The 27430-nt window shown below is 37.8% G+C and overlaps 1 protein-coding gene across 5 annotated transcripts in view; it reads left to right on the top strand.

Annotated features, from left to right (window-relative positions):
- The window catches only part of Osbpl6 (oxysterol binding protein like 6), a 210924-nt gene that overhangs the window by 37915 nt on the left and 145579 nt on the right, over positions 1–27430 (top strand). The window contains exon 2 of one of the 5 annotated variants that reach the window (XM_071619034.1): positions 1566–1698. The exons of the other annotated variants lie outside the window; for them this stretch is intronic. The gene's annotated coding sequence lies outside the window, so the exon portion shown is untranslated. The remainder of the gene's footprint in view (positions 1–1565; positions 1699–27430) is intronic. 5 annotated transcript variants of the gene reach the window in all.

The following is a 27430-nucleotide window of genomic DNA, read 5'->3' as shown; positions in this document are numbered from 1 at the left end:
AGGTTTGCTGGACATAGGTTGTATCCTGGCTTTTTGTTATAATAGGCAAGGCTGTGATAAACAAGTTTGATCTTTGTATATATGATTTTATGCTTACTTGATTATATGCTACATATATAGTGTGTACTCTGTGTGTGTGTGTATTCACGTGCATGTGTGGTCTGTGTGGTACTGGGGATAAAACCCCGGGGTGTGCACTACCACTGAGCTCCATCCCCGGCCCTTTTTATTTTAAAATTTTTTGAGACAGGGCCTCACTTAGTTGCCCAGACTGGCCTTGAACTTGCAATCTTCCTGCCTCAGCCTCCCAAGTAGCCGGATGATTACATCTGTTTGCCACTGTGCCTGATTTAAGATAATTTCTTCAAGTAGTCTATGTGTTGAAAACTTGCAAGACTTATTACTAGTCTGCAGTCCCAAAAGCTTATTATTCTGATTCTTTATCAACCTATTGTGTGAGAAGTGGTTTCGTAATGTTTTAAGTTACATTTTTTTTTCATACTAAGCATTTACCTTATCACATTGGACTTTTGAATTTTGTGGTAAATTGGCTACTTCATTTCTCTTTTAATTTTTTCTATGGAGATATTCTTGTTTCAAAGCCTATTGTTTTGTGAGAGAACTTGGTGTATTAGAAACATGGATTTCTGCCTTGTTGATGGTGTTTTCCCCACTGGATTCGAATTTTGATTGAGACTTAGTCAAATGTAACATTAGTTTAGTGGGTATGGGCGTTTTCTTCAATATTGGGTCTTGCTGTTTGAGAATAATATTTTAAGCACTTCTGATCTAAGGGAAATTATAAAAAATAAAAGGCTTCATTGTGACTTTTCGCAGACCCCCTTCAGTGTATTGCTTTGCCTGAGGGTAGAACTGTTCCTAAATCTTTTGAGAAAACTTAAGTGGCTAATGTGTTTTTACCAGCTAAGTGGTTGGATTCCATGTGGTTGGTTTTTAAAGTGTTCTTTGTAATGATTTTAGCATGCTCACCTATTGTTATTCATTCTCAAATCTTATATCTTTGGCATTTTGAAATGGTCCTGGGTTGTGGGGTCCTTGTAGCCTTGGGAATCTGACAGTTTTATGATTATGCAAATGTTATTGAGCTCATCTTGATGGATGTTCTCACAGTCCCTGGCTGACTGCACTGCACTTTGCCTTTAACTGTCACAGGGTTGGCTAGTATGACCTTCACATCAGTCTGTGGAAAACACACTTGCCAGGCATCCTAGGACAATTTGGAGCGGTTGCCTGGGCAACCTGGCTTGCTTCTGTCACATGCCCCAAGGATAACCCAAGTCCCAGGGGAAACACCACATGTGAAAGGAGGAACTCTGCCCTCAGTGTGGCAATGGAAGTACATTTGTGGATTTTAGGATACTTTGCTAATGTTAGTGGGGTGTGAGGTTATGCCATAATCTGACAGTGAATGAAGGGAAAGGGGAGAATAAAGGAAAGGGAATCAAGAGAAAAGAAATAGAAGAGATGCGAATGTGGGGGAGAAGGTTGCATTGAAGCAAATGATAGAAATCAAAATAACAAATAAGAACAAATTGTTTTTGCAGAACAAAACACCAGGCTACAAAATGAGCAGGAGAGCACTGAGAAGACAGACCAGAGAGTGATGCTTAGAAAAAAAAAATCCCTTTGCCACCAATTCTCAGAGGAGGGAAGAAGAACAAGGGAGATTTCTGAAAAGTAGGCAATAAAAATATTGTTCTCACTGGAAACGATTTGTATGTGTAATGTGTTTAATTAACTCTGATGCGAAGAACTAACATTGTTTTCTTCCTGTAGTCTCCACTCTAGCTTGAGTGAATCATGAATGATTTTTCCGGAGTCAGAATGACATCATTCAGAATCATAGAACATATTTTATTTGTTACTTTCATGAATCAGAACTGTTACAAATGTGAAACTAGTATAAAATTGGTTGGGTGTGCATGTGTGTTTAAACACATCTGCAGATGTACCAGGATGGTTATTATGGCGGGTGGTCATGTTTCCACTGCTCTAATAGGCTAATAGACATTATTTAGCCTTGGATGGAAGTCTCTCTATGGATAGCAGTGAGTTGACTTTTCTCTGCCCTCGGGATCCTCAGTTACATGCTTGTTATATAAAAATTTAAAAAAATAAAAATTAAAAAATAGAAGCCTATGACTCACTCTTGAAATACTCAGAACTGCCCCAAAGACCCAAGACTGTCCTTTTGCAGATCTCAAACTGAGTACAGGATACAAATTTTATTGTAATTGAAACTTGTACATCTAGTCCTCGATAGAGCGTGCTATCATCAGACAGTGATGAAATTGTCCAGATTTCAGGTCCTTAAGATTGCTCAGATAATTTCTAGAGATTGGCTTTTGTAGTGTTAGAAAATCTGGTTTCAGTCAGAGTCCTCTTAGGTAAGGGATGGCATATCCTAAAGGTAACCGGAGGAGCATTTAGTGAGTAAGGGCAGAGTTCAGGGAACTCCCCAGTGATGACAAATTACTCTGAAGTCAGCAACAGAGAGCCAGAAGGAGCAAAGGAGGAAGCTGTGTTCCTGGGACCCATTAAGAGCTCAGACCATGGAGCAATGAGTGTGGATACAGCTATAGCTGGAGGGCCAGAGTAAAGAGATGGAGTATGGCAAATACCTCAACCCTTCTGCCCTTCACTCTCTTGCTGGTCCCTTCAGAAAGTCAAAGTTAGCTGGAAGTTAGAGGGCCAAAGATGCTGGGTGATGAATCCTATTGAGGTCAGCTTCCTGGAACACAGAGAAGGGCAGAGAAGGCTAGACAATGGATGTGGGGTGGGGAGGGGAAAATGATGAACAACCTGCACAGTATGCTGATATACTTCTGTTCTGTAAGGATCTCCTTGCCCTTTGGATGCATAAGCATTTGGAAAAGAAGTTATTTATAAAGGAATATTTTTATAGCAGCTGAGCAGCAGAACAGGGATACTGATCAGTTTTCTGATTTTACCAGTTGATTGCTCCCTTGCTTATACTCTGCTGAATCTAGTTATGTATTCTACACTTACTGTTACTTATTTATATTTTCATGTGCTCTCCAAATGCCTGGTCCTTTAGATTATGAATTTCCTTTCCTTTTGTCTTGGTTTCTCTAACACTTAGTCTGGTGCCTGGCATATAGAAACTAATGATGGAATAATGGTTTTCTACCCTCTCTCAGGAAAAATTTGTCTTCTATAGTATTCTGTTTCATTATAAAACAATTTATTCTTTCTAGTGCTGGGTCCTCTACCTTATTGTGTTTCAGTGAAAAATAGGGAGGAATCATGAATCTGAATTTCCTATCAGCTACAGCTCTGGCACTCTTAGAGGCCATAATAGAGATACATCTGCTGTCCTTATTAGCCATAAAACAACATGTCACTCGATCATCTCCTCTGTGCTAGCATGTTTACTGGTTCTTATACTAAGTATGGGGTCAATGCTATAGAACATGTATGGGGAGCTGTCTACAACTGGATAGGGATCAAGTGTGGTGGTGCTGATCAAATGCACCAGGTTCTTTAGAAAAGTCACGGAGATGAAATATGGATGCATGTAATACCTAAGGAGGCTTACAGGTGCTACAAAATATGTCACTTAACATGTGCCAGTCAGAACCTGAGTCACCAAGATCAGCTTCTGACCACCTTCCTTTAAAGCAGAAATGGTTGTATGTGCTGCACTGCATGGGAGACAGAAATTAGGTTTAACTGTTCAAAGGACAAGTATGTCTGTCCCAACCCTACCCCACAGAGATACTAGCTTTTAACACCGGAATATGATTACCTCCCTAGAATATATGTTAAAAAGGAACGGACTTATGCTTTTGTGCTATTTCATAGTCTACTTTCCCCCCAACTGTATAGCACAAATACCTGACATCTCAATAAATATAGACCTGCATTGCTGGCAGACTGTATAGCATGCTGTGATTTAACAAATTCTGATTGTGGGATAGTTCAGCAGCTTCCACTCTCTGTTTTATAATTAGCACCATCTATGTACATTCCACCCACAGCAGTACATGAGTAGCCCTTTCCCCCACCCTCACCACCTCCAGCATCCTTTTTATTTTTTTCCCAGCATTCTTTTTAGTCTCTGCAAATCTAATAAGCAAATTTATAAATTTAAATGAATGTGATTAATCCTTGTTCAAATTTCCATGTCTTTGACATCCATCTTAGGGGTTCTTAAATTGCTCCTATGCCATAGGAACTTGATACAGATGTCTTGCTGCTCCAAAATCCTTTTACTGAGTAAAACAGTATCTTTTCTCACTTTGCTTTCCTCTATTTAAATTTTGTCTTACATTTTTTTTCTTAAATATTTACCATATTTTGGTGCTCACTTATTCTAAAACCTAGTCTAAGATGACCTGATATTACATCCAGATACATATGTTCAGAATTACTATATCATTAGTTTATCAGATTTTTGAATAAGTACCTTAACTTCAACAAAATAAGCAAGTCTGGAAATCACTAATTCAAGAGGCAAAGGGCACCATGGCTAAGGAGAGAAAGTCTGTACTCAAAGTGCTTGGATTTTGAATTCTAGCACCGGTTCTATTAGCTGAATGATATTGCACAGGTTATTGAAACCTCTGAACCTCAGTTTCCTCATATGTAAAATGGGATGATAATGCCTACGTTATAAGGTAGTTGTGATGGCGAAATCAAAATTTTAGTGCTACATTAGTCACAGTTCTGTAAATAATTATTAGACACTTTAGATTAGTTCATTAAAAGGAAGAAACTGATTTACCTTGCTCCTTTGTCTTGGGTTTAAATAACATTTCATTCTGCATCTTGTCTCCACTGTTGTGAAATCACATAGTATGCTTTGCTTTATTACCAGAACACTGAAGTTTCCCCTCAGCTCAGTACTTCATTCTGTATTAAAGCTCCCATTTGGTCATTCAAAAGCAATACCAGCACTATCTCTCCTAGTCTGTGTAGTGGACAGGGGACTTGTCCCTGGACCTCAGGTGATCTCATGGAAGTACTCGTAATTGCCACCTCTGAGATACACTTGAGAGTGACCCAGAACACCTGTTTCTCATTTTTAACTGTCAACTTACAATAACGTTGGATATCAAATAGTTACACAAAGATGTTTCCTAATGGCCTGAATCGAAACAATCTATCATGTACTGCCTAGAATGTGTGTATTTTCATAATATCAAGAACTTTAAATTAGGGGCTAGGGCTGTAACTCAGTAGTAGAGCACTTGCCTCGCATGTGTGAGGCACTGAGTTTGATTCTCAGCACCACATAAAAATAAATAAATAAACAAACAAATAAATAAATAAATTGTGTCCATCTACAATTAAAAAAAAGAGTACTGTAAATTACTATTTTCCACTTTATACAATCCTTCTAGCACTTTCAATCCAGAAACATGGAAACATGTTCAATATTCTGAGTGTATAACTGGGAAGAGGAGCTTCTTTAATCTTTGGAAAAGTTTTTTTTTAAGATCGAAAAATAATTTTTTAAATTTTGGAATTGGCTTCAGAAACAAAATACTCAGTAAAAGTAAACTCAGAACTCAGATAACTGCCAATTTCAGATGAAGAATTTCTAATTCCTTAAAATGGTCTCACTCTCTTATAACTGTGGCCTTGTTTGTGGGTTTCCTTCTATGGCCTTACTTTATCATGGCTGCTTCCTTTGACTTTGTTGAGGCTTCTCAGCAGGCTGAGCATAGAATTCCTTTACTTCCAGTGGTTCTGTTTTCATTGTTAATTCACCCATAGTTACTGAAATTACTGTGGATTTCATTACTTAGGTATTAAAATGTTTAGTGTCAGATTAAAAAACCTTGCTGGAAGACATTGTCTTTGATTTCACTTGCATTTTCAGAGCTTTAAAGGGATCCCTCATTTTCCAGAAATCGAGGCAGAGCCTGAGCTTTGGCATCAGGAAAGATCTGGCCATGGACAAGCTATTTAATGTCCTTATTGTTCACATCTTTAATAGCAATACTTCCCGCCTTGTGGTTTGTTGTAAGTGTTGCACTGATCCACTTAGGAAATGAGCTTAGCACAATGTCTGGCACATGGTAATTCTTTCATAAGTACTAGCAATTATCATTAGTCTTATTATTCACAGTAGGCACAATTCTAGAGACACTGAAAATACTCCTGCCAGCACACTTTATGAATCGAGACAGTAATAGTTCTCTAGTGGCAGTTTATTTTTTTTCCTTTTCTCAAAAAAGTTGAGTGATTTATTTTATTCAGCTTTTTAAATAATACTAATCATACAGTCTTAAAAATGTAATGTTCACTTAGTATTATGTTAATAGGAGAAAAATAGAAGTATTTTCATAACAGTTCTTAAAGTTCATTACTATATATGTCTGAAGTCATATCATTTATTCAATTTCTATGACACATATTATAATAATACTTGGAAAAGTGAACTAATAATGATAACGACAGCAACACGTTTTGCATTAGCATCTGAATTAGTATGGAGTTGGAGAGAATGTCCAATTCAGGTAGTGGTTTTAAGGATTTCACAGGTTGTGAATTGTCATCCTTCGTTATGCTTCAACTCTTTAGAATAAAATTTATTTCACATTGTAGTATAATCAGCCAACTTGTTACCAATATATATGTTGTGGTGGGGGTTAAGGCAGAGAGGGAAAGAGAGATTTTTAAAAAAAGACAATATGTGTGTTTTGAAATAATTATAGATTTGCAGGAAGTCACCCCCAAATACACAGGAAGTTCCTATGTACCTTCCCCACAGTTTCCCCCAAGGGTAACATCATAATTATAGTATGATTCAGAACCATACATTATAGTACAATATCAGGACCGGGATATGGATGTTGGTAGAATCCACAGAGCTGTTCAGATATGAAAATACTTTCATTCTCTTCATGGCATCTTTTTTCATAGAGGAAAAGTTTTTTTTTTTTATCATTAAGAAAAACTTAAAAATTAAAGAAAAAAGTTTTTCTTATCAACTCTTCCTTTTATGGTCTAGGGTAATGTTTCTCAAAGGTTGGTTCACTAAGTACCTGCTTTTGGGATCAAATGTAGTGTTTAGTTACAAAACCCATTTGCTTGGGCCCCATACTAAGCATTTTGAATAAGATTCTGGACATTGTATGGAAGTCTGTCTCAGAAGTTCCCTAAAAGCTGAGAAATACTCATTCAGAGAGATTGGCCCTGGGTCATTTTTCTTCTTGTTCTACCTTGAATGTGAATCATCCCATTCATTTTTGCAACTTATATCATTAGGCATGTACAGATTGCTTCTAAATCTATACACTCAATCATTCTGATGAGCTCTGGAATAATTATTTTGCTGGATACTCTCCTGCTATTCACAGGACATCTTTAATACATGGATTATTGGTTAGATTCTTTTCTATACCCCTATGAATAGTGAATAATAAAATAAGAACCATCTTAATTAATGTTTGTATATTACCTGTCAGAGAGGCCAGAAATTTACCTCCATGCTTGAAGTTACTTAATTACAGAATACTTTGGGGTTATTTATAAGTAATCTTGGGCTTATTTATTTATATGAATAAGTAATCTTTGGTTTACTTATTTATTTGGGGGTCTTAGTTTTATCTCTTCTTCCTTACATTGGACCAGATAATTTGATACACTCTCTAATTGGAGAAAAATACATATCATTTGATGAATATTAGTACTGCTTTTGCTTCCAACCTAAATTTTAGATGGTTTAGTTCCTCTTTTAGAAATTTTATTTTAATTTTTATTTTTTTAGTTGTAGTCGGAAACAATACTCTTATTTCACTTATTTATTTTTATATGGTTCCGAGGATCGAACCCAGGGTCTTGCACATGCGAGGCGAGTGCTCTACCGCTGAACCACAACCCTAGCCCTAGAAATTTAAAAATTTTTTTTTCATTAGCATGAAGAACTAACCTTTCAGTACATTAATGAAAAAAATGACTTTCAAAGCTGGACATTTTATTTGATGCTGGAATGCAATCAAACCATTTATTAATGTTTCAACTTCATAACATTTGTTTTCACAAGTTAGGCTATTTTTTAAAACATATTTTTCTAGTTGTCTATAGACATTTATTTTATTTATTTATATGCAGTGCTGAGAATTGAACCCAGTTCCTTATATGCCAGGCAAGTGTGCTACCGCTGAGTTCCAGCCCCAGTTCCTAGGGTATTTTTTTTTCCAAGTTCTCATTTTGTGTGTTCTTCTGAGTCATTGATTCTATTCAATCCACATTTCTGGCTGCTACAGTCCCTTAGAAATGAATCTTTCCTTCAATAATTGTGATGCATTGCTTTTAAGATTAAAAGTAGTCAGAAAAAGGAGTGGGGAATGTAAGGGTAAAAGAAATTGACGTTAAAGCGTAAAAGTTAAAGAGTAAAAGACCGGGTGTTGTAAGGTTTCTAAGCTGCAAGGTCTGAGTTAAATTTCTGTAGCTGTTAAGACAATGCTTGGAACTGCCCAGTAATAAGGGCTCTGTGTGGTCGCACGTAGGCATTGCAGGGCCTGGACCAATCAGTTTAAATGTAACCCCCTCCTTAGGAATGACCTATCACTCCAGCCTGACCTGTTCCCGCCAATGAATGAACCAATCATGTTTAGGAGTTGTTGTTCAATTTTCCTGCGCCTAATGATGATTTGTTCTGATGTATACAAAGCCCTCCGCCCTCCCCAAAAAGTGTACTTAAGCAGTGCTCAGCCCCTGCTCGGGGCTCTGGATGCTTTCCCTTCTTGAGTGGGCACGGAGCCCCAGCATACTGGTTCAATAAATCCCCCTTCTGCCAATTGCAAAAAAAAAAAAAAAAAAAAAAGAAATGAATCTTTCCTTTTAAGATGATAGAGCCTGCTGTAACAGGTCTTGGGCTAAAAGGTATCAGATAAAATGATGATGAAATAGATCTGGGTTTTTTTTAAGTTTTAATCTCAGAAAAATTATAAATTTAATGAATAATGCTTAATGAAGTTTATGTCTTTAATCACTTAGAATTCAGATGGCAAGAAAGGACAGTTTTTTTGAACGTTTCTTTGAATGTCAAGTTGGATTTTACCATTTCCACAGTGCACCGGTCACAGAAGAACAATAGCTGTGAATATCATTCATGTGATCATGAATATTATGTGCTACTCTCTCATGGTATCTTTTTGCATGTGTAACCCTTTCTGGAAGATTTGGTGTCAGAGGTTTGAGTTCTACATGAGCCTGGTAACAGAAGGCTTGTTCACCCAGACACTAACCTTAGGTGATGATGTGACCAGTGTGTGCTATGGGAGATACAAGGGGATCCAGGCGTACTGTGATTGACTTACCTAAACAGAGACATTGACATCTCCAAAGACTGATGCTGGCAGGAATGTATCGAATATGGTGCAATCCAGGATGATTGCGGTGCATGGATGTCAGAATTTGTCTGTAGCCTTTTACAATCATGTCTTGGATATCATTATAATTTGGAACAATTTGTTTCAAATTTGACACCCCAGAGTTACCATCTTTTGTCGTGGCTTTCTATCCCTCTTTCCTCCTCTCAGTCTTCCTTTCACCCATGTTGCTCTTGTCCTGACCATGGCCCCAGCCTCCTGCTGGTCTTCTCATTTCTGATTTCATGGCCTTAGCTTGGACAGGTAGACTGTTCGGTTTTCTTATCTTTTGTTCTCTCCTGACTGATTAGCCCAATACTGACCTCAAGAAAACCCTAAGGTCATTCTGTGACCTGTACACCCTGAATAAATTACCTTTATGCCAAAGATATTTAGATATTTTCCCCCTGCTGGGCCTTCACCTGTACATATTAATTCCTTCATATCCCTATAATTGATTCCACCTCCTTAGGGGCTATATCAAGTATTTTCCTCTCTGAAGATACTAATTCCACCTCTGTGTCTCTGTAGAATTCATGCTGCTTGCTTTTCAAATAAGATTAAGACTATTAGATTATGAATTCCTTCAATTTTCTGATTTTTGATCTCTGATCCATCTCCCAAAATTGAAAAGCTCTTCTTTTCTAGGGCTCACCCACGTACTTCTGCCCTTAATCATATACCTTCCCACTCTTATGAGATGCCAATTTATCACTTATTTCCTTCCTTTCTTATAACTTAAATTTGGTAGTTTCTCCGCTCACAAAATGCTCAGATCTCTCTGCTCCTTTAGAATGGAGCTTCTCAGCACTCTCAACATTTTGAAGTGAAGGATTCTTTGCTGTGGGGGTTGTACTGGGTGTTACTGATATTTAACAGCAACCTTGGCCTCTGTGCACCAAATGTGAATGGCACCCTGGAGATGGCTAAATGGATCTTTCCTTTTAAGATGATAGAGATATTGAACATTTTTTTCATATATTTGTTGATTGATTGTATTTATTCATACAATCAATCAAACCCCCTTTATGTATGATATATCAAAGTGCATAAATGCATTCTACTGTTATGTATAACTAATTAAAACAAATAAAAAAAAGAAAAAGTCTCTGGACATTGCCAAATGTCCCTCAAGGGATGGAGTCACCCCTGTTTGAGAACCACTGCTTTAGGAAGTCTTCATGCAAACAAGGGGTTACATCCATCGCCATCCTTTCATTTTCACCATCACCAGGTTTCCCTGTGAACCCCTCCATCTCCAATCTCCATGGCTCATCATCCAGCCAATTCTGACTCAGGCTTCTGATATTTCCCATGCTTGAAAAATGCTCTGAGAGGACTGAAGTGACCTGGTAGCCAAATCCAGTGGGCAGCCTTTTCTCGGTTCCTTAATTTTCATCAGCTTATAACTGAGTGGTCTTAGTTGTGGTATCCATTTTATATATTCTTCTGGGTCACCTCCTGTCTCCCTGTGTCCTTTAGATCTGCTTCCTCCTCCATTTTCCAGGCTTGTTCTTCCCCTCTGTGTAGGCCTGGGCATTGTCCTTTTTCATGTTTCTCATTCCTTCACCCATCATTTATGGTCCCCCCTCTGTGGATAATTCCTAAGGATAGATTCCATGTCAGCTGAAGTCCAGGCTTGCATGTCTTTTGTCTTTTGGAGGTGTCCACTGGATCATCGACATAGCACATTGAACTCAATATATATCAACATATTCAAAGTCAAACTCATCGCCTCCCCTGCTTCATCAACTGCTATTAACGGGACTACGGTTCTTATGTACAGTGGTTCTCTAAACACTTTTTTGGTTGCACAGCACATCAATAAAACATTTTTGAGCATGTGATAGCTAAAATATAATATTTATTAATACATTTTATATATGTATAGTAGCATCCTTATAAAACATGAAACAGAAATTTTATAAATATGAAGATAGATGAAATTAATATTTAAAAATTTAATAATAGGGCTGGGGATGTGGCTCAAGTGGGAGCGCACTTGCCTGGTATGCGTGCGGCCCAGGTTCGATCCTCAGCACCACATACAAAGAAAGATGTTTTGTCTGCCGATAACTAAAAAATAAATATTAAAAAATTCTCTCTCTCTCTCTCTCTCTCTTTTTCTAAAAAAAAATTAATAATAAAACCCTTTTACTTGAAGCTGTTACTAGTAATTTCATGTGCTTTATTTTAAAAATTCGATATTTAATACTTTATTACACATAAATCTAAGTACAGTTTATTTTGATTCTTGATTTTAATGTCTTAGGTGAGGAAGATATTCTAGATTCACATAGAAGAAGTATATTGTTGGCTATGCTTAGAAAATCATGATGCTTGAGTAGAATGGTGTTTGCTAGTGATAGAGAATGGGAGGATGAGAGGGTGGGGAGTTTTGTTAAATGGACACAAGAGTTTCAGTTTGGGAAGATGATGGATGATAGTGATGGTTTCATAGTGTGAGATGATTAATATTGATATTACTGCTCTATGCATTTAATACCAGTTGTGATGGTGAATTTTATGTGTGTTTTACTATAATTAAAAGTAGTATTAAAAAGAAGTACTTGAGAACCATTCACATAATAATCAGTTGATAAATGTTAATTGCCATTATTATTTCTGTACTATCATTACTAATTTTCCCCATAGTTCCGCTCACACTTCTTAGTGTCTTAATTTTGGCTCAACAGTTGATCAGTCACTGTGTTTCCCTATACATAGTAGGTACTCAGAAAATAATTACTGGATAAATGTTTTGATGACAACAATGGATCACAAACATTTTTTCAAACATTCTTTAGAGATTTAATTCTGTGAAAATGGACATGACTTATGATTAAATATACAATTCATTTTAATTTGATACCTTAGGTGGGCTAATAACACTTCGCATACATTCATATGCCAGGTAAAAATTTATAAGTAAGGTCATAAAGCATATATAACACAAATATACTTTTTGCTTTACAAATTATATTTCTGAATGTAATGGCTATTTAAAATTTTTTACTTTGTGACTTTTAAAAATTTTTCTCCATTTTTTAAAAATTTTAACTTGTTATATATGACAACAGAATGCATTACAATTCATATTACACATATGGAGCACAATTTTGCATATCTCTAGTTGTACACAAAGTAGAGTCACACCATTTTTGTCTTCATACATGTACTTGAGGTAATGATGTCCATCTCATTTCACCACCCTTCCTACCCCCATACCCCATCCCTTCCCCTCCTCCCCTTTGCCCTATCTAGAGTTCATCTAATCCTCCCATGCCCCACCAACCCCATTATGAATCAGCATCCTTAAATCAGAGAAAACATTCAGCATTTGTTTTTTTGGGATTAGCTAACTTCACTTAGCATTATATTCTCCAACTCCATCCATTTACCTGCAAATGCCGTGATTTTATTCTCTTTTAATGCTGAATAATATTCCATGTATACCACATTTTTTAATCCATTCATCTACTGAAGGGCATCTAGGTTGGTTCCACAGTTTAGCTATTGTGAATTGTGCTGCCATAAACACTTATATGGCTGTGTCCCTGTAGTATGCTGTTTTTAAGTCCTTTGGGTATATACAAAGGAGTGGGATAGCTGGGTCCAGTGGTAGTTCCATTCCCAGTTTTCCAAGTGTTCTCCATACTGCTTTCTGTATTGGCTGCACCAATTTGCAGTCCTACCAGCAATGTATGAGTGTGCCTTTTCCCCCACATCCTTGCCAACACTTATAATTGTTTGTATTCTTAATAGCTGCCATTCTGACTGGAGTGAGGTGAAATCTTAGAGTAGTTTTGATTTGCATTTCTCTAATTGCTAGAGATGTTGAACATTTTTTCATATATTTGTTGATTGATTGTATATCATCATCTGAGAAGTGTCTGTTCAGTTCCTTGTCCCATTTATTAATTGGGTTATTTAGGTTTTTTGGTTTTAAGATTTTTGAGTTCTTTATATACCCTAGAGATTAGTGTTGTATCTGATATGCATGTGGCAAATATTTGTTCCCAAATTGTAGGCTCTGTATTCACCTCACTGATTGTTTCTTTTGCTGAGAAGAAGTTTTTAGTTTGAATACATCCCATTTATTGATTCTTGATTTTAATTCTTGCAATAGGGAGTCTTATTAAGGAAGTTGGGGCCTAATCCCACATGATGGAGATTTGGGCCTACTTTTTATTCTAATAGGCGAAGTGTCTCTGGTTTAATTCCTAGGTCCTTGATCCACTTTGAGTTGAGTTTTGTGCATGGTGAGAGATAGGGACTTAATTTAATTTTGTTGCATATGGATTTCCAATTTCCCCAGCACCATTTGTTGAAGAGACTATCTTTTCTCCAATGTACGTTTCTGGCATCTTTGTCTAATATAAGATAACTGTAATTATATGGGTTTGTCTCTGTGTCCTCTATTCTGTACCATTGGTCTACAAGTCTATTTTGGTGCCAATACTATGCTGTTTTTATTACTATTGTTCTATAGTATAGTTTAAGGTCTGGTATTGTGATGCCTCCTGCTTCATTCTTCTTGCTAAGGATTGCTTTAGCTATTCTGTGTCTCTTATTTATCCAGGTGAATTTCATGACTGCTTTTCTATTTCTATGAGGAATGTCATTGGAACTTTGATTGGAATTGCATTAAATCTGAATAGTTCTCTTGGTAGTATGGTCATTTTGACAATATTAATTCTGCCTATCCAAAAGCAAGATAAATCTTTCCATCTTCTAATGTCTTCTTTAATTTCTTTCTTAAGCGTTTTGTGGTTCTTGTTGTAGAGGCCTTTCACCTCTTTTGTTGATTCCCAAGTTTTTTTTTTTTTTTTTTTGAGGCTATTGTAAATGGTGTAGTTTTCCTTGCTTCCCTTTCAAAGGATTTGTCACTGATATACAGATAGTTGTTGATAGACCTTTATTTTATTTATTTATATGTGGTGCTATGAATTGAACCCAGTGCCTCACACATGCCAGGCAAGTGCGCTACCGCTGAGCCCCAGCCCCAGCCCTACTTTGTGACTTTTAAAAAAAATAATTTTATTTATTTTTATGTGGTGCTGAGGATTGAACCCAGTGCCTCACACGTGCAAGACAAGCGTTCTACCACTGAGCTATAGCCCCAGCCCCCACTTTGTGACTTTTTAAAAGATATTTTCAAAGTTGTTCCAAGGTTAAGTGATTGCCTGAAACAAGAGTGGCTTTAAGATAATTTTAAAGTGTATCTTGTGAAAGCATGCTTGAGAAACTATTTTCAGGTGAGTCAGAGGTGGAAAATATGTACTCAGAAAAAGATAAGGGGACACTTGGTATCAATGCCTCACAGCTAAAATCCTGCCTTCTGCTTGCACACCTGACAAATATTATTTCTCTCCTCTGATCTCATTTAACAAAGTGCTTTTTCTTTTTTCACTGGTTACCAGTAACCTTTTTAAGTACTTGTCTAGCTCAGCAGCGTGTTTTCCAGCAAAATGTAATCACAATTCTTACATCTCTCTTGGCCTCACTTGTTTCCCCCTTTCCTGTGAATCAGCAGATGTGGATGACGTCACTTTTTTATTTGGCAGTCTCCCTGGTGTTAAATGTCACCCTGTCAGAAGTCAAGCCTGATGAGCCTACTTCCAGTTTTTACTCTTATTTAAATTTTGGAAGTTTTTAGTGAACAAATGATTTTTGAATCATGCCAATTTGGCTTAAAAAAACAACACCCAAATCAACCCAGAACTCATATTTGGAGTCTTTTACGATCTGCCACTGAATTGATGGTTGAGACAATTATTTCATACCATCTCATGGTGATTTTCAAATTACTAGTATGTGGCTAAAGTATGTAGCATATCGATGCTTTAAGTCTTTATCAAAGAAACGGTATGTAAGTTAATTAACCATCTAAGTACTGTCTTTTCAAATGTTTTACTTCTTAAAAAAAATTTGTTCTAATTAGTTATCCATGACAGCAGAATGCATTGTATACAAATGGAGCACAACTTTTCATTTCTCTGGTTGTACACGATGGAGAGTCACATCATATGTGCTGTCATACATGTATCTAGGGTAATGATGTCCATCTCATTCCGCCATCTTTCCTGCCTCCAGGACCCCTCCTCTTTCCACATTCTCCTTTGCCCAAAGTTCTAAGGACTATCTTAACATTTAGAAAAATACATTTAAGTTTTTTTTTTTTTTAATAAGACAGCTATGAAATAACCAGCACAATCTATCCACATAAAACCTTAGAAAATTGGACTGGAGCTTAGCTCAGTGACAGAACATGTGCTTAGTGTGTATGAAGCTCTGTGTTCAATCCCTAGCACCAAATGAAAACAAAAAAAAAATCTTAGAAAATATATTTGTATTTTCTTATATAAAATTTATTTATAAAATATATTAAAATTGTATTCACAATATATTTTAACTTTTGCATATTTATAAGATACATAAAATGTATAATATATACAAAATTTATAAGATCTGTAATCTTACATAGTTGGTTTATAACAGACATCTTTACTTTCTCAGACTATCTTTTGCTAATATTGAGAAGTAGCCCTGCCCATTGTTCTTGGAGAGGACCTGTGTTCCCATCTTGTTGTCCTGCATGGAAATGTGTCCAGAGGTGAGTGAGAGAGTGGAAACAACTCCATAGAGGAAGGCAGGCCACCATAATAGGTTTTGAGAGTGGAATGGCACATGTGTCGTGTTTCTGTTGCACTCAATTCTGCCACTTCCTTGACATTTCCATCTGGTGGTCTCAAAAGCATCTTCCACTTTTTAACTTTTGTTCAAAATCAATCTTTTGATACCCTACTTCTCACCTACACTTGTGCATCCCACTGTTCCTATCTTTGTATGAGGCTCTTTCATTCAATCTGATGCTTCACCTAGAAACCCCAGGATCATCTTTAGGCCTCAGTTCGCTCCTGCACTCCCCCACCCACGTAGAAGGGTCCTCTCCATTCATCTCCAGAATACATCAATATATTTCAAAATCACTCTTCTCCTCCCATCTACATCGCCTTAGTGCTCCCATTTCTTGTTCTCTCTATTCATTCTTTTCAAAACAAAAATATGATCCTGTTTCTGCTCTGGTAGAAGTTGTTCACCACCTTCCACTGCATTTACAAAAAACAAAAAACAAAACAAAAAAAACTGAGATCCTCCAAATACTGTCTCTTAAATCTACCACCTTGTTCCATGCCCTCTTCTTCTTTACACACTGCCCAAACTCCACATTCTTTGCCCTTTAGCATTAGCTGTTTTATAAAATTGTTTTATGATACATTGGTCTTAGCTTTTAAATGCTACTTCCTGTGAGAAGCCTCCTACTCCCATATATTTAAACCAGGTCCCTCTCATTTCATTTTCATAGTACCTTGAACTTTTCCCTCTGACATTTAATATTGTAATCATAGGAATAGCTATTTATTATCTTAATCTGTCTTTCCCATTAGACTGTAAGATCATGGACAAGCCTATTTGGTTATATACCATATCCTCAGTTCCAAGTGCTGTCTAGCACATATTATTGGCTCAATATATTTATTTGCATGAATGAATAAGTGAAAGCCTTTTTACAAAAAGAGAATAAAATCATTTCATTCATAATATTTTCCCTTGATTGTGGTTCTTAAACATAATAGGTGGCTTTCTTGACTAGAAGCTATTGAATTGTTAGAGCTCCTAATGTGTGTTTTTTGCTTTTCAGAGGGAGAATACCGCTTATGCTTATTTCATGGTTCCTGACACTTGGTTAACAATTTAATTTTAAGTCTCTACTGAGACTTGCCTCAGATGGAAAAAAGAACTTATCTAGGTTTCTTAAAATGTATGAGCTTCTCTGTACTGTGTAGAATAGCTAAAATGATTTGCTGCTTTGGAAGTGAAAAAAACCATTTTCTCCACATGTGTTATTTTCCCTCCAACAATGGGCCAAGTTATAGATGCTATATTATCTCTGTAATGAAAAGATTATGATTGAGGGGTGGGTGTGGCTGCAGCAGCCATGTTAAGATGTGCGTTTCTAGCAGTTGCTGCATTTCAGGGACAACTGGGATGCAATTGTGAAGGGACTGGATGGATTTGACTTGCAGCAGCTTCTTGCGTGATGATTTGACAGAGCTCTGATGTGTCTTTCAATGCCTAGGGGGGTTTCCACCCTTTGAGAGCAGTTCCCCTGATCAGACAGGAGGGGCTGGTTGGTTTTCTGTGGGTGCCTTTTTCTAGACCAAATGGTTGAGTGCTCTTAGAACATGATTTCTTTCTAGTTTCTTCTTAATTAAAAACAACAAATTATTGACTCTAACACATGGCATCCTTTTCATAGTGGCATTTCTGCTAATTTGAAACTGCTGTTACAAAGTGTATGTAGTTGAACTCTGTTGCTAAGTGCAGGCTGGGAAACTACCCTAGGGGTCAGCCTTCTGTTTTCTTGTGTACTGGTGTGGACATAGAATCAGCTCAGCAATATACACTCTATGAAGAGGAGACTGGTGCTTATTCCCAGTCAGTGTGTGTTTAAAATCTCAGGGCTTAATACTGGGTTAGACCCTGTACAGAGCACACTGCAGATTGAACAAACGCTGTTGAGAGAAACGAGTGCTGTCTATGTGAAATAATGAATACCAGTCTGATAACCGATGCATGGCTGTTCTGTCTTCAGAGCACATCCACATACCCTGTGTCATTTGATCCTCACCACATCCCTGTGAGATAGGTGGGGGAGGAAGAGGACTGTGTTGTTACACTTCATTCACTGATGGGAAAACTGAGCTTCACGAGTTATGACATCTGCAAAGGTGTAAGTGGCAAAACTGGTAGGTGGCAAAACTGGTATGCAAATCTATGTCTCAGCCTCTAGGCTCCCAACCCTTCATTCAAAGCACATCTGTAGCCCATGTACCATTAGGATGGTGACCTAATAGCATCCTACCCATAGCCTCTACTCTCATAGGAAAAGACCCAGAAAGCTGATTGGATGGTCTCCATCCAGACCCTGGCCGGTGTCTCTCCCGCTCCATCAGTTTTATCTTATTCTTAACTTTCCTGTGGTCTTGACCTTACCACTAGCTCTCACCTGTCCCTCCACTCCCACATTTGTCCTTAGTAAACTTCACCTTCATATCACCATTCTCTGTCTCCTTCCTTTACTATGAGAGCATTCACTATTTCTCCTCTGTGAATGCCATTCACCCCTCAACCTGAAACTGCTAATCCTCAAGATCACTGGTGGTGTCTGCACCCCCTTTATTTGTCCTCAAATTCTCCTCCATGCAATCTGTGTATCTGCATTCCACCGCCATTTCCTGAGTTTCTCTTCTTATAGCTATTTTAGGCACTTTCTCTAATGATAGAAGTACCCTTCCTCTACTCCTACCCCCAAATGCTGAGGCTACTAGAATTGTCCCATGGCCCAGCATGAGAACTGACTTACCCATGGGCCATCTCCTCTTGTCCAGTAGCTGCCTCTTTTATCTAAAAGGATACAACTCCCAAGATCTCCAGTTCCTACTTTCTCCTGAGGTTACAATCTCTCTATATTATTATCATACCATGGCCAAAAAGGAAGCTGAAATTTTCTTCTTCTATTACTGGAGCCATTCTCCAGTTTCCTAAAGTAAAAGCCTTGGTGCCTTGATTTGGGGTCATCTGGAAACCTTGATGCTTTTATCTTAGAGTTATTTATGGTGGCCTCCTCATTAGCCTCCCTTTAAGTTGTGCCCCATTCCAGAAAGTCTTCCATTCCACTTCTCCAGTTACCTTTCTCTTCATTTAGTGTGATGATATCACTCTCCTGATTAAAGTCTCTGGCTCCCTCCTTGTCTTCCTTGTAGGGAGAGCCACTTCCTCTTGCAGGCACTGGCAGCTGTGCCCTGCACGCCATAGACACTCAAATAACATTCATTGGATGAATCTGGTTGCAGCCTCACTGGTTAACTGCACCTGCTTGTGACCTGCCCCCTTCACATCATCAAACTTGGGCACTTTTCCTGGTTCATGAGCTCTTGTTTCTACCAGCAGGGAAGATGCAGCTTCTTTTTAATTTTTTTTTTTTTTAAGTTGTGGATAGACAAAATGCCTCTATTTTATTTTTTTATGTGGTGCTGAGGATCGAACCCAGAGCCTCACATGTGCTAAGCAAGTGCTCCACTGCTGAGCTAGAGCCCCAGCCAGAGATACAGCTTCTTTAATAGGTGGTAGGTGTTGGTGGTAGATGATGAGAGTCTCGTCTCTCTTTCCCTGGTGCCATATCCTCAGGGTCTCCTTCCTCTCTCACCAACACAGCACATCAGTCCTTCTCTCTTCTTCTCTACTAGAAGCCACACTTCTCTGAACCCTCCCCTCTCTCTCACCTTCAAACCTTTCTATGCTTATAGCCGGGGCTGAGAACTGTCAGATATCAGACTTGAGTTAGAAATGTTAGCACTTGGTGAAGAACTTTCTCTCTTTATTTTGTCTTTGCGTCATCAAAGCCCTTTCCATGTCCCCTTACCAGTTTTTGCCACTCTTCCTACCCTCAGTAGTAGCTCTATGGGGAGTTAGTGTCTGTTTCTTCACTTACAGGTAATTTGAAGTTTGTGGTATTTTCTGTTCCTAATAATGCCGAGTGGATTGGGAATATGATATTTACTCTCATTGGTTTTGTGGTTTTTGGGAAAAAATGTGTCTAGGATTTTTGGATCCTTGAGGCCACCATTGTGCTCTAAGTGTGAAAGCTCTGGTGAGGAACATTATATTCTCCCTATGTGTAGATGAGAAAAATAAGACTCAGAAAGGCTAAATAATTTGGCCAAGGTTGCACAGATAATATGTACCAGGATATAAGGAGACATTGCTCTCTTCTATGTGTATAGATAGAGATATTAATGAGAAATTTCAATCCCATGTTATGAAAACTTATTTATTGGTATAGTGGAAGAGCAATGTAAGGTTACATAATAAAATTCAAGAGTATTATGGAAAGTAAAAGTCCTCTGAAAATGTTTAATATTTTGTTTAAAATGTTTCAGGTATGGGGGCTGGGGTTGTGGCCCAGCGGTAGAGCACTTGCCTAGCATGTGTGAGGCACTGGTTCCATCCTTAGCACCACATAAAAATAAATAAACATAATAAAGGCATTGTGTCTATCTACAACTAAAAAAGTATTTTTAAAATATGTTTCAGTCAAGGTTGTGGGTGTGATGACCTTTAAGAACTCACAAACATAAAGTTTGTCTGGCTTCACATTTTTTTAATGAAATGAAACTTTTTTGGGGTGGGGGATACCAGGGATTGAACTCAGGGGCACTCAACTGCTGAGCCACATCCCCAGACCTATTTTGTATTTTATTTGGAGACAGGGTCTCACTCAGTTGCTTAGAGCCTTACTTTTGCTGAGGCTGGCTTTGAACTTGCAATCCTCTTACCTCAGCCTCCCAAGCCGCTGGGATTACAGGCATGTGTCACTGCACCCAGCAAAATGAAACTTTTTGTATTACTTTCTCTTAATGCATATTGTTGAAGAGTGGTTACAAATTCACATAATGTAATTTGCAATGCTGCTATTAGTTGCTTTAGGATTATATAGAACATCCCCTAGTGAAGAACATGGTTCTATTTTATTTATTTCTCTTGGTGTATATAACAGTATCATGCTTCTTTTGCTGCCAGGGTGAGGATGAAGATGCTTGTGTCAGGGTTTCAGGCACATTTTTTCTCTTGAGCTTTTGGTTTAGGGATTTGAGGGTGATTTAGAGGAAGAGATGAAAGTTTTCTATTCATATAAATACATCTATTCAATGATGATATTTTTTAAAAAACAAAAGAAAGAAAAGAATCACCTGAAATCTCATTAGTCAGAATTAACTGTCTTTTTTTTTTTTTTTTTGGTGCTGGAGATTGATCCAGGGCTAAGCACATCATGCTTTATAATTTAAGCTACACCCCAAGCCCAAATGAACTATTTTTAATTTTCTGATGTTGTTTGTCCTTCTGATATATCTTTCTATTGTCTATTATATTTTTAGACAAATATCATATTGTGCATGCTAATTTCTAGCCTGCTTTTTTTACATACCACTACATTGATCATTTTCCTAGTAGATCATCTATAGCACAATATTTAATGGCAATAAATTTCTTCCTTTATATGGATGTGCCATACTTTACCTGATCAGTCTCCTATCATTGGTTTTAGGTCATTTCCATGATTGTAGTAGTAGTGTGAAGATTCTGACACATGTATCTTTGCATATGCTTATGATATATATGTAAAGGGAATTATCAACTTCTTTTAAGATTACCATTTTTCTGTTTGGAAAGAAAAATGGAATAATATGTATAGAAACCTTTTAATGTCTGTCCAGTTAATCTTTGCCTAGTGCTTGAGCTTAAAAAACTCTCTGTACATTAGATAGGCTCATTTCTTGACACACTGTTTGTCTCCTTTGGGGATCATTTCTGCATCAGATTTCCCATATGTTTGGCTCCCTTCTATAGGCTGTCAATGCCCAGTAAGTCAGTCTTTGTCACAAAATCCCTAACTGAATGTCTTGTTTAGAATCTCATATCAGCATACTTAAACTCTGAACCATGATCATTCTTCCCACTTCCAGCAGGAGAGTTCTGAGCTTCTCAGACAGGTTATCCCAATGCCTAGTAAACATCTTCACTAAGGTCACCAATAAACATTTGGAACTTCAAGTGTAAAATAATAACTATAGCTGCTAATATTTTATTGAGGTTACCGTGTCCCAGGAATCATGCCATGTGTTTAACATGTATCACTTTGTTTTATCACAACACCATATATGTTCTATCAAAACCCTATTTTACAGATAATGAAAGCAAAGGCACAGTCACTTACAGAGAAGCTAGTACATCTGTCTGTGCTCTTAATGGCTGCGCTTTGTGGTTCCAAGACTGAATGTGCCTTGCTTCCTCCTATAGCACCTTCCTAAGTAGTTCTCATCTTTTTTTTTTTTTTTGAAACCTGTCGACTTCTCACGGGCCAGCTTAGGCTCTTTTATATCATTTTTCCAATTCAAAACATCTTAATTATCACACCCTGACCCACTTCCTAAAATCCTATTCCCAGGTATTGAGCATTCCTGAAAAAAATGCCAAATGAATTGGCACCTAAGCAAATTTATGGTTTCTGACTTCAGTTGACCCTTTAATACACCTCAGAAATCCCTTATTTTTTCCTGTTTTCACATTTCAAACTCCTCTTCTATACTCTCAGCAGGTAACCATCATTTTTGCTGCATAAAGTAAAAGCCATGAAATTCAGTATACTCCATATTACTAGCAAAAGACTATTTACAATAAGAGTTATTCCTAGAACTCCATTTCTGGTTTTTGAGAATCTGTCATATTCAACCGTGGTTTTGAGAAAATTATAAGCACTGTGTTATGATAGCTAATTTTATTACTATTGTTATTTGTTGTGCTGTGAATTTATAGATTTTTTTTTTTTTTTTGGTGGTGCTGGAGATTGAACCACCCAGGACTTACACATGCAAGGCAAGCACTCTATCAACTGTGCTATATCCACAGCCGCTGTGCTAAGGATTAAAACCAGGACTTCATACATACTAAACACTACTTACTGCTGAGCCACATCCCCAGCCTAGTTTGTTAGTTTTATTTATTATTTATTGAGGAAGGTAAATTGAACCCAGAGACACTCTATAACTGGGCTATACCTCCAGGTCTTTTTTTTTTTCTGGTATTGGGATTGAACCTGGGGCACTTTGCCACTGAGCTACATCCCCACTCCATTTTATTTTTTTATTTAGAGATAGAGTCTTGCTAAGTTGCTTACACTAAATTGCCAAGGCTGGTCTCAAACTTGCAATCCTTCAGGCTCAGCCTCCTGCATCACTGAGATTATAGGTCTAAGCCATCTCACCTAGTGACTCCCAGCTCTTTTTTATTTTTCATTTTGAGACAAGGTCTCACTAAGTTAGTTGCCCAGGCTTGTCTTACACTTTTTATCCGCTGAATTCCAGGCCAGCCTGGACAACTTTGCAAGATCCTTTCTCAAAATAAAATAAAAAGAGCTGGGATTGTAGCTCAGTGGTAGAGTACCCCTGGGTTTGATCCCTAGTACCACAAAACAGACACACAAACAAAAACTTTGATCCTCCTGCCTCAGTTCCTGAAGTAACTAGGATTACAGGCATGGCCCTCCATGCCAGACACAGTTTGTTTGTTAATTAATTAATTCATCTTGATGCATGGTGTACTAACTACCCAGGAGCTCCAGAAAATTGAGAGACATCCTGGTACTTCCTTCTTCCTCCTTTGTCTGTATTCCCTGTGATTCTACCTCCAGATCTATCTTTGATAATGCTACAGTTCTCTACAGAGACTGCAGTCACCTTTAGCTAGGCTATTGTCATCTCCTACCTCGGTTGCTCCTTCCTTCTGTGTCTGCTCAGGTCTAGAACTCAGGCAACCATCATTTAAATATGCAGATCTTATTTTCATTCACCTGTTCAAAGCCTGCCAATAACTTTCCCATTGTACTCAGAATGAAATAAAACCACTACCCTGCCTTGGAAGGCTGCCGCTTGTCCCCACCACCCCACGTCACTCTCACCTTCCTTGATTGACTACACTGCACTTTTCCTTCCTTAGGGCTTCTCCACTACCTGTTCCTTCTGCCTCAGATACTCCTCAACTCCAGCCTTCATCTGAAGAACTCTTCCTCCTTCTGGTTTCATCTAAAATGTCATTTTCACAGAGCAGAAGCTTTCTCAGATCCTGCAACATAAATTAGGACTCCCGCTATGTTCTCACAGACTACTGCTCTTCACCTTCACAGCACTGAACACAATTAATAATTATAGATTATTCATCTGAAATCTGCCCCCCTGTAGTGTGTCAGTATCCTCAGAAGGCTGGAGATTGCCTATCTTATTCACCTTTGAACCTCAACTTGAAGCACATGGTAGACACTTATCAAATATTTTGAATAAATAAATAGATAAATAGAGTGAGTATAAACATGGTAAGCTCTAACTACACCTGGATGTGAGCTAGCTGGGATGGCTCTTCCTCCTCCCAAGGAAAGTTGGTGTATGTTTGATTTTATGTGTTTGTCAAGTCAGAAGCTAAGGCCCCTAGGCCTGGGACCCACTTTATAGCCCTAACAAGGGAACAGTGGGCTCAAGGAGTGGAAGGTGTTGCATATCGTAGAAGTAAGAATCAAAAGCGAGCATAAAGAGCCAGATTTCTGCTCTGTCCCAGTAAGAAAACCCATTGCAATCTGTAATGGGGGTTGCAAGATTGAATTAGACCCAGTTCTTAAAGTTTTTATTTGGTAAGCCATCTACTCTGTCAATATTATAAAGTCAAACCTAGCAACAGTTACTATGGTATGTGTTTTTTTCTTCCTGCTCCTTTCAACTGGAGGAATATCTGTGTTTAATTTTCTGGGGCATAAAATTTCATTAACTGTGAGTGTGCCATTTCTGTTTGCAAGGACTCTCCATGGGAGCAGAAGGGAGATTAAGGGGCCCTTCATGTTTGATTACTGTAGAGAAGGTGGTTTACACCAAGAGCCTCTCTGAAACTATAAAATGTCATTCTGGCCATCTAATCTCTCCTCCAAGGCACCTGTGTTAGGGATCTTTTGAGGCTCACTGTAGTTTTGGTTTTGAAGGTAGTTGTTCTTTCTGATCACACACTTTTCCTGCCTAAAGCAGGGAAGCCACAGAAGAGCCATGATGATTGAAAATCTGAATTCCTGTGACGGTGACAGTTCCCTCACAGGCACTCGTGCCAAATGGAGACAGTTTCCTTATTGCTGCTCTGATGCATTTTCTTTGCCAGACCTCAGATAATTGTGGCAGCAGCCATCCTGTGTGTTGTCATTGTATAATTTTGCCTTTTGAAATGCAGGACTCCAAGCAGAAAAAAATGTGTAGTATCTTGTTTCCATGGGTGTATATTTGTTCTTTGGGTCTGAAGAATGTCTGTTGGTCAAGAGCAGTGTTCTTTTTCAAACTGCTCTTGGAAACATGAGCTACCACACCAGAAATGCTTTCTGACATTTAGAGGTTACATAGCTTGAGTACTATGTTGCTAATTCTTGAATCGGAAGCTACCAACCATTTTCTTTTGCAAGTTGTTACCCCAAAGGCATAAAGCCTTGAATGTTATCACTTCATTTCTCCTTTAAAAAAATATTAGTAGTACTTTACAGCAGGGATTGGGAAACTTTCTCTGGAAAGAGCTAGATTGTAAATATTTGGGGTTTAATGGGCCATGGTTTCCATGGCCAACTATTCAACTCTGCCATTGTGGTACAGAAGTCACCGTTGACAATACATAAATAAGTGGTTGTGCTATATTCCAAAAACCACTTTTATTACAAAATGAGCAGAGGGCTAGATTTGGCCTGTGGGCCATAGTTTGCTAATGTAATTAGCATAATTGCTCCAACCCAAACACTGAAAGCATAGAAGATGATTTGAGTAAAATGAAACACTAGGAAACTTTTCTTCTGATGTAGTCAGTCCTAAATTCACATTTCACAGAGGAGCTTGGAGATCTTTGTTAAACAAAAATGATTACATTAGATGCCATCTATATCACAGAAAATAAGATTGGGTTACTTGAGGCCACTTAAATAGAGCCAAATATAGATAGGCAGAGAGATGTAAATCCTACCTCATTCCTTATAATTAATGCTAATAGTAATGGACTGTCCTTGGTCAGCATGAATTAGATATCTGCTTGTTTCTTCTTACTTGATGAGATGACTGTTCACATACAACCCCATCTTAGAAGTATTTGAGATCTTCTGCTAAAATAATGACATTTTGGCAAGGCATCCCCCAGGGATCACTACATGCCCAGGTCCTTCGGTGGTCAGGATGAGGACTCCTAGTTTTTCTGCAGCTCCTGAACATTTCCAAGAGAGTGGACTGAACAGAATCTACAGAAAGTGGCAAATACTCAAACCACTGTATGACAGTAGAGGTTATCACCATTGGTAAGTTGGAAAAGAATGGGTTCCCGGAGTTGCTTTTGAAGGAGGAAGAGAATTCAATGATAAATTGAGCTGGTGGTCACTTTCTTCAGTTAGAAAGCCTCTTCCAGGAGATATGAGAATTTCAGATATGAATGATTAAATTTGATATGGGTGAATGTTTATTAAAAATTCAGTGGTTTATTAAAATTTTATATCTGGTCCAACTGTTTCCATTTTTCATTTGGAGAACAGGGGTTATCCAACAATACCATCCCACTTATTCTCATATTTTGCTGTATAATCCATGTTATATATCCTAAAGCAATGAATTCACAGCCACCATGTCACAAATGGATATAATAATATGTTCTTTATATGTCTGTTGATTTTATCTATCACTGTAGTGGAGGTAGGGCTTAGAGTTATCAGATTTAGCAAATAAAAACACAAGACATCAATTTAAATTTCATATACACAAGGAATCATTTTTAGTGTCCATTTTTAGTATTAAATGCAACACTTGAGATCTGCTTATATTTTAAAAAGAATCCTTACTTATTGTACACTAGATGTCTTGCATTTTATTTGGTAACACTACTGCAGGCAAACGATAAAAATTGAGAAGATTAACTAGTGGTGACTAGTAGAATACACTAGTAAATCCTAGCACCCACTGGAAGAACCTATTAGAAATACTCAGGTAGTTGGTATTACTGGTACTTTCTGGGACAGAAGTTCTCAAGGATGTAGTTGTTTGGAATTGACATCAGCATCCTACACTAACTGAGATGTGCTAAAGTTTACTCCATTGATGCCATGGTTGAGTGCTTCAGAGGTTGTCTTCAGTTCTTAGCAATTATCCAGTCTCTCACTTTGATTCCTTTCATATCACAGTGTGACGTCAAGGCCCAGGTTTAAAGGAATGTTTGAGAAGAAACAACAAATTGAAGTGACTTGAAGAGAACTGACAGAGGAATGCTTCCTTCTGAAATCCTGGAGAGCTTCCATCCCAACTTGTGTTCTCACTCACTTCCTCTGTCCTTGCAGTTTTCACTGTTTCTTTCTGAATGGTAGAACTGCAGAAGTTAAAATGACCTTGGAG

This window comes from Marmota flaviventris, chromosome 11 (assembly GCF_047511675.1).
Source record: "Marmota flaviventris isolate mMarFla1 chromosome 11, mMarFla1.hap1, whole genome shotgun sequence".
In the NCBI taxonomy this organism is placed as follows: Eukaryota; Metazoa; Chordata; class Mammalia; order Rodentia; family Sciuridae; genus Marmota; species Marmota flaviventris.
Note: the sequence above shows the minus strand (reverse complement) of the source record. Positions and strands in the feature narration are given on the sequence as shown.